Source organism: Oncorhynchus masou, unplaced genomic scaffold (genome assembly GCF_036934945.1).
Source record: "Oncorhynchus masou masou isolate Uvic2021 unplaced genomic scaffold, UVic_Omas_1.1 unplaced_scaffold_1319, whole genome shotgun sequence".
NCBI classification, from domain to species: domain Eukaryota; kingdom Metazoa; phylum Chordata; class Actinopteri; order Salmoniformes; family Salmonidae; genus Oncorhynchus; species Oncorhynchus masou.
The window spans coordinates 159,667-167,500 of NW_027003056.1; the positions used below are offsets into that span (position 1 = coordinate 159,667).

Genomic DNA, 7,834 nt, shown 5'->3' on the forward strand with positions numbered 1-7,834 from the left:
GTGGGCTGTTTCTCAGTGTGGTTTCTGTCTCTGATTCTAGTGGGCTGTTTCTCAGTGTGGTTTCTGTCTCTGATTCTGGTGGGCTGTTTCTCAGTGTGATTTCTGTCTCTGATTCTGGTGGGCTGTTTCTCAGTGTGGTTTCTGTCTCTGATTCTGGTGGGCTGTTTCTCAGTGTGGTTTCTGTCTCTGATTCTGGTGGGCTGTTTCTCAGCGTGGTTTCTGTCTCTGATTCTGGTGGGCTGTTTCTCAGTGTGGTTTCTGTCTCTGATTCTGGTGGGCTGTTTCTCAGCGTGGTTTCTGTCTCTGATTCTGGTGGGCTGTTTCTCAGTGTGGTTTCTGTCTCTGATTCTGGTGGCCTGTTTCTCAGCGTGGTTTCTGTCTCTGATTCTGGTGGGCTGTTTCTCAGTGTGGTTTCTGTCTCTGATTCTGGTGGGCTGTTTCTCAGCGTGGTTTCTGTCTCTGATTCTGGTGGGCTGTTTCTCAGTGTGGTTTCTGTCTGATTCTGGTGGGCTGTTTCTCAGTGTGGTTTCTGTCTCTGATTCTGGTGGGCTGTTTCTCAGTGTGGTTTCTGTCTCTGATTCTGGTGGGCTGTTTCTCAGTGTTGTTTCTGTCTGATTCTGGTGGGCTGTTTCTCAGTGTGGTTTCTGTCTCTGATTCTGGTGGGCTGTTTCTCAGTGTGGTTTCTGTCTCTGATTCTGGTGGGCTGTTTCTCAGTGTGGTTTCTGTCTCTGATTCTGGTGGGCTGTTTCTCAGTGTGGTGTCTGTCTCTGATTCTGGTGGGCTGTTTCTCAGTGTTGTTTCTGTCTCTGATTCTGGTGGGCTGTTTCTCAGTGTGGTTTCTGTCTCTGATTCTGGTGGGCTGTTTCTCAGCGTGGTTTCTGTCTGATTCTGGTGGGCTGTTTCTCAGTGTGGTTTCTGTCTCTGATTCTGGTGGGCTGTTTCTCAGTGTGGTTTCTGTCTCTGATTCTGGTGGGCTGTTTCTCAGTGTGGTTTCTGTCTCTGATTCTGGTGGGCTGTTTCTCAGTGTTGTTTCTGTCTGATTCTGGTGGGCTGTTTCTCAGTGTGGTTTCTGTCTCTGACTCTGGTGGGCTGTTTCTCAGTGTGGTTTCTGTCTCTGACTCTGGTGGGCTGTTTCTCAGTGTGGTTTCTGTCTGATTCTGGTGGGCTGTTTCTCAGTGTGGTTTCTGTCTCTGATTCTGGTGGGCTGTTTCTCAGTGTGGTTTCTGTCTCTGATTCTGGTGGGCTGTTTCTCAGTGTGGTTTCTGTCTCTGATTCTGGTGGCCTGTTTCTCAGTGTGGTTTCTGTCTCTGATTCTGGTGGCCTGTTTCTCAGCGTGGTTTCTGTCTCTGATTCTGGTGGGCTGTTTCTCAGCGTGGTTTCTGTCTCTGATTCTGGTGGGCTGTTTCTCAGTGTGGTTTCTGTCTCTGATTCTGGTGGCCTGTTTCTCAGTGTGGTTTCTGTCTCTGATTCTGGTGGGCTGTTTCTCAGTGTGGTTTCTGTCTCTGATTCTGGTGGCCTGTTTCTCAGCGTGGTTTCTGTCTCTGATTCTGGTGGGCTGTTTCTCAGTGTGGTTTCTGTCTCTGATTCTGGTGGGCTGTTTCTCAGTGTGGTTTCTGTCTCTGATTCTGGTGGCCTGTTTCTCAGTGTGGTGTCTGTCTCTGATTCTGGTGGGCTGTTTCTCAGTGTGGTTTCTGTCTCTGATTCTGGTGGCCTGTTTCTCAGCGTGGTTTCTGTCTCTGATTCTGGTGGGCTGTTTCTCAGTGTGGTTTCTGTCTCTGATTCTGGTGGGCTGTTTCTCAGTGTTGTTTCTGTCTCTGATTCTGGTGGGCTGTTTCTCAGTGTGGTTTCTGTCTGATTCTGGTGGCCTGTTTCTCAGTGTGGTTTCTGTCTCTGATTCTGGTGGCCTGTTTCTCAGCGTGGTTTCTTTCAGTGACCTTTTAACACGATACTTGACTAAGAATCCCTCTGTCTGGTGGACAGGATTACCTCCTCTTGTGTTGTTGTTTTGGTCTAAATCAGTCCAATCCCAAACGCATTGCTTTTTGTTGAGGCAGTGTTGGAGGTGTTGTTGAGGCAGTGTTGGAGGTGTTGTTGAGGCAGTGTTGGAGGTGTTGTTGAGGCAGTGTTGGAGGCTTTGTTGAGGCAGTGTTGGAGGTGTTGTTGAGGCAGTGTTGGAGGTGTTGTTGAGGCAGTGTTGGAGGTGTTGTTGAGGCAGTGTTGGAGGTGTCAAAGGTCATTCACGTTTGAGCCAACATCTGCAGCGTTCACCATGAACGCAACATCTGCAGCGTTTACCATGAACGCAACATCTTCAGCGTTTACCATGAACGCAACATCTGCAGCGTTTACCATGAACGCAACATCTGCAGCGTTTACCATGAACGCAACATCTGCAGCGTTTACCATGAACGCAACATCTGCAGCGTTTACCATGAACGCAACATCTGCAGCGTTGACCATGAACGCGATCTCCGCAAACAAATGTATCTTTCCAAGGAAAATGAAAACAACAGTTGATTATTGGACTCGTTCAGACAGGTAGTACCTCCCCGTTCCTCTCCATTTTCTTCTGTCTCCTGCCAACGTCTCTGTGGTGTAAGCTATACCAGGATGTGTCTATCACAACGTCTCTGTGGTGTCAGCTATACCAGGACGTGTCTATCACAACGTCTCTGTGGTGTCAGCTATACCAGGACGTGTCTATCACAACGTCTCTGTGGTGTAAGCTATACCAGGACGTGTCTATCACAACGTCTCTGTGGTGTAAGCTATACCAGGACGTGTCTATCACAACGCCTCTGTGGTGTAAGCTATACCAGGACGTATTTATCACAACGTCTCTGTGGTGTCAGCTATACCAGGACGTGTCTATCACAACGTCTCTGTGGTGTCAGCTATACCAGGACGTGTCTATCACAACGTCTCTGTGGTGTAAGCTATACCAGGACGTGTCTATCACAACGCCTCTGTGGTGTAAGCTATACCAGGACGTGTCTATCACAACGTCTCTGTGGTGTAAGCTATACCAGGACGTGTGTATCACAACGTCTCTGTGGTGTCAGCTATACCAGGACGTGTCTATCACAACGTCTCTGTGGTGTCAGCTATACCAGGACGTGTCTATCACAACGTCTCTGTGGTGTAAGCTATACCAGGACGTGTCTATCACAACGTCTCTGTGGTGTAAGCTATACCAGGACGTGTCTATCACAACGTCTCTGTGGTGTAAGCTATACCAGGACGTGTTTATCACAACGTCTCTGTGGTGTAAGCTATACCAGGACGTGTCTATCACAACGTCTCTGTGGTGTCAGCTATACCAGGACGTGTCTATCACAACGTCTCTGTGGTGTCAGCTATACCAGGACGTGTCTATCACAACGTCTCTGTGGTGTCAGCTATACCAGGACGTGTCTATCACAACGTCTCTGTGGTGTAAGCTATACCAGGACGTGTCTATCACAACGTCTCTGTGGTGTAAGCTATACCAGGACGTGTCTATCTGGGGCTGTTACACAAACCTAACCATTATTATAACTAGAATAATAATATAAACCATTTAGCAAACACTTTTTTCCAAAGCCACTTAGAGGGAGTCAAAGCCACAATCCTGGCATGGAAAGACTCCGGTCACTGGTGTTTGAAGTGGTCGACCTGAAACTAACTCCTCTCTTGGCTCAAATAGTGCCAGTGTGTGTTTCTCTCTCTCTCTCTCTCTGTGTGTGTGTGTGTGTGTGTGTGTGTGTGTGTGTGTAAGCACTGTGTGTGTGTGTAAGCACTGTGTGTGTGTGTGTGTGTGTGTGTGTGTGTGTGTGTGTGTGTGTGTGTGTGTGTGTGTGTGTGTGTGTGTGTGTGTAAGCACTGTGTGTGTGTGTAAGCACTGTGTGTGTGTGTAAGCACTGTGTGTGTGTGTGTGTGTGTGTGTGTGTGTGTGTGTGTGTGTGTGTGTGTGTGTGTGTGTGTGTGTGTGTGTGTGTGTGTGTGTGTGTGTGTGTGTGTGTAAGCACTGTGTGTGTGTGTGTAAGCACTGTGTGTGTGTGTAAGCACTGTGTGTGTGTGTGTAAGCACTGTGTGTGTGTGTGCGTGTGTGTGTGTGTGCGTGCGTGCGTGCGTGAGTGCATTTGTGTGTGTGTGTGTGTGTGTGTGTGTGTGTGTGTGTGTGTGTGTGTGTGTGCGCGTCCATCTGTCAGCCGTCATATTAAAGGATACTCCCTGTGTCGTCTCAGAAGACGTCTGTTTAGTGAATACCAGTTGTTATGGAGTTCCCGCTACTTTCCCACTGTGCATCCTGTTATAGAACTCCTGGACTTGGAACCCTGGAGTTTCCAATGTGGTCTACAGGAACCTAAAGTCCCAAACGCCATCCACTTCCCTATATGGGGCACTACTTTCGCCCGGGGTCCATCCTGGTCAAATGTAGTGCACTACATAGGGGATAAGGTGCCATTTGGGACTGTACCACTGCACCAGTAAAGTGGGCCTGCACCGGTACTTTACTGACCAACAAATGAAGCCATGCATCCCTGTTCCTTTCCTCTGTCTGAGAGGGGTACTCCTCCTTTTGGTTATGAAACAGATTCACAACATGTGTCCCCAATGATACTATCCTCTATATCGTGCACTACTTTTTACCAGATCCCACAGGCCTCTGGTCTAGTGCACTACATAAGGGAGTGCACTACATAAGGGTGACATTTGAGATGTGTGCACAGTTTTGTAACATCTGACACGTGGACATGTGGGCAACGCAGGGCTTGTGTCTGTACTTTCTGTAAGCTTTGATGTAATTTATTCTATGTGCATATTTATAGTTCTTTCCGTGGGTTTCCTAGACCAGACATGTACATTTAACAGGACTGAAATACCCATGAAGGAAGGATGGAAGAGAAGAAGAAGGAAAGGAAAAATGATGAGTGAGAGAAGAGAGGGGAGGGGAGGAGAGAGAGGGGAGGGGAGGAGAGAGAGGGGGGGAGAGAGAGGGGAGGAGAGAGGGGGGGAGAGAGAGGGGAGGGGAGGAGAGAGAGGGGAGGGGAGGAGAGAGAGGGGAGGGGAGGGGAGGAGAGAGAGGGGGGTGGGAGAGAGAGCAGGGACCGAGGGAGAGGTGGGGGGCAGAGGGAGAGAGAAAGAGTGGGGACAGAGGGAGAGAGAGAGATAGACCCTGGGAGAAGGGGAGGGACAAAGAAAGAGACGAGGGAGGGAGGGAGGGAGGGAGGAAAGGAAGGAAGGAAGGAAGGAAGGAAGGAAGGAAGGAAGGAAGGAAGGAAGGAAGGAAGGGAGGGAGGGAGGGAGGGGGAAGGAAGGAAGGAAGGAAGGAAGGAAGGAAGGAAGGAAGGAAGGAAGGAAGGAAGGAAGGAAGGAAGGAAGGAAGGAAGGAAGGAAGGAAGGAAGGAAGGAAGGAAGGAAGAGAGGGAGGGAGGGAGGGAGGGAGGGAGGATGGGGGACACTAGATCTAGGCACCCCTGATTGTAGAAACAGTAGAGGAGGGCTGGTAGAGGTATTAACCAGTATTCTGTCTATAGAGGAGGACTGGTAGAGGTATTAACCAGTATTCTGTCTATAGAGGAGGACTGGTAGAGGTATTAACCAGTATTCTGTCTGTAGAGGAGGACTGGTAGAGATATTAACCAGTATTCTGTCTATAGAGGAGGACTGGTAGAGGTATTAACCAGTATTCTGTCTATAGAGGAGGACTGGTAGAGGTATTAACCAGTATTCTGTCTATAGAGGAGGACTGGTAGAGGTATTAACCAGTATTCTGTCTGTAGAGGACTGGTAGAGGTATTAACCAGTATTCTGTCTATAGAGGAGGACTGGTAGAGGTATTAACCAGTATTCTGTCTATAGAGGAGGACTGGTAGAGGTATTGACCAGTATTCTGTCTATAGAGGACTGGTAGAGGTATTAACCAGTAATCTGTCTATAGAGGACTGGTAGAGGTATTAACCAGTATTCTGTCTATAGAGGAGGACTGGTAGAGGTATTAACCAGTATTCTGTCTATAGAGGAGGACTGGTAGAGGTATTAACCAGTATTCTGTCTATAGAGGAGGACTGGTAGAGGTATTAACCAGTATTCTGTCTATAGAGGACTGGTAGAGGTATTAACCAGTATTCTGTCTGTAGAGGAGGACTGGTAGAGGTATTAACCAGTATTCTGTCTATAGAGGAGGACTGGTAGAGGTATTAACCAGTATTCTGTCTGTAGAGGACTGGTAGAGGTATTAACCAGTATTCTGTCTATAGAGGAGGACTGGTAGAGGTATTAACCAGTATTCTGTCTATAGAGGAGGACTGGTAGAGGTATTAACCAGTATTCTGTCTATAGAGGAGGACTGGTAGAGGTATTAACCAGTATTCTGTCTATAGAGGAGGACTGGTAGAGGTATTAACCAGTATTCTGTCTATAGAGGACTGGTAGAGGTATTAACCAGTATTCTGTCTATAGAGGAGGGCTGGTAGAGGTATTAACCAGTATTCTGTCTATAGAGGAGGACTGGTAGAGGTATTAACCAGTATTCTGTCTATAGAGGAGGACTGGTAGAGGTATTAACCAGTATTCTGTCTGTAGAGGAGGGCTGGTAGAGGTATTAACCAGTATTCTGTCTATAGAGGAGGACTGGTAGAGGTATTAACCAGTATTCTGTCTGTAGAGGAGGACTGGTAGAGGTATTAACCAGTATTCCGTCTGTAGAGGAGGACTGGTAGAGGTATTAACCAGTATTCCGTGTGTAGAGGAGGACTGGTAGAGGTATTAGCCAGTATTCTGTCTGTAGAGGAGGACTGGTAGAGGTATTAACCAGTATTCTGTCTGTAGAGGACTGGTAGAGGTATTAACCAGTATTCTGTCTATAGAGGAGGACTGGTAGAGGTATTAACCAGTATTCTGTCTATAGAGGAGGACTGGTAGAGGTATTAACCAGTATTCTGTCTATAGAGGAGGACTGGTAGAGGTATTAACCAGTATTCTGTCTATAGAGGAGGACTGGTAGAGGTATTAACCAGTATTCTGTCTGTAGAGGAGGACTGGTAGAGGTATTAACCAGTATTCTGTCTATAGAGGAGGACTGGTAGAGGTATTAACCAGTATTCTGTCTGTAGAGGACTGGTAGAGGTATTAACCAGTATTCTGTCTGTAGAGGAGGACTGGTAGAGGTATTAACCAGTATTCTGTCTGTAGAGGAGGACTGGTAGAGGTATTAACCAGTATTCTGTCTGTAGAGGACTGGTAGAGGTATTAACCAGTATTCTGTCTATAGAGGAGGACTGGTAGAGGTATTAACCAGTATTCTGTCTATAGAGGAGGACTGGTAGAGGTATTAACCAGTATTCTGTCTGTAGAGGACTGGTAGAGGTATTAACCAGTATTCTGTCTATAGAGGAGGACTGGTAGAGGTATTAACCAGTATTCTGTCTATAGAGGACTGGTAGAGGTATTAACCAGTATTCCGTGTGTAGAGGAGGGCTGGTAGAGGTATTAACCAGTATTCTGTCTATAGAGGAGGACTGGTAGAGGTATTAACCAGTATTCTGTCTGTAGAGGAGGACTGGTAGAGGTATTAACCAGTATTCTGTCTATAGAGGAGGACTGGTAGAGGTATTAACCAGTATTCTGTCTATAGAGGACTGGTAGAGGTATTAACCAGTAGGTATTAACCAGTATTCTGTCTATAGAGGAGGACTGGTAGAGGTATTAACCAGTATTCTGTCTATAGAGGAGGACTGGTAGAGGTATTAACCAGTATTCTGTCTATAGAGGACTGGTAGAGGTATTAACCAGTATTCTGTATATAGAGGAGGACTGGTAGAGGTATTAACCAGTATTCTGTCTGTAGAGG

The 7,834-nt window shown here is 47.1% G+C and overlaps 1 protein-coding gene across 1 annotated transcript in view; it reads left to right on the forward strand.

Annotated features, from left to right (window-relative positions):
* The window catches only part of LOC135530296 (lysyl oxidase homolog 4-like), a gene marked incomplete at its 3' end in the record, with an annotated part of 28,756 nt that overhangs the window by 16,171 nt on the left and 4,751 nt on the right, over positions 1–7,834 (forward strand). The gene's annotated exons all lie outside the window — the stretch shown is intronic.